The sequence below is a fragment of the Lupinus angustifolius genome, unplaced genomic scaffold (assembly GCF_001865875.1).
Source record: "Lupinus angustifolius cultivar Tanjil unplaced genomic scaffold, LupAngTanjil_v1.0 Scaffold_436, whole genome shotgun sequence".
NCBI classification, from domain to species: Eukaryota; Viridiplantae; Streptophyta; class Magnoliopsida; order Fabales; family Fabaceae; genus Lupinus; species Lupinus angustifolius.
The window spans coordinates 21215-21500 of NW_017727837.1; the positions used below are offsets into that span (position 1 = coordinate 21215).

General features: G+C 33.2%; 1 long non-coding RNA gene across 1 annotated transcript in view; it reads left to right on the plus strand.

Annotated features, from left to right (window-relative positions):
• The window catches only part of LOC109341348, a 14445-nt gene that overhangs the window by 10712 nt on the left and 3447 nt on the right, over window positions 1–286 (plus strand). The window lies entirely within an intron of this gene.

The window sequence follows — 286 nt, forward strand, 5'->3', positions numbered from 1 at the left end:
TTCGATGAGTTGTCGATTCTTTCGGTAGATCTAAGTGAACATGCTCTTCTTGAGAAGATAGATTGTTATTAATTTTCAATTCTTCAGGTTCGGTTGTAATATCAACAATAGAATTATTTTTAGAAGGGGAACTAGGCAAGTCATCTTCATCACAGGATATCACATCTTTTAATGCATGGTTGGTTTCATCAAAAGTTACATGAACATATTCTTCCATGGCTAGAGTTCTTTTATTAAAGACTCTATAAGCTTTACTCATGAGAGAATAGCCAAGGAAAATTTCTTC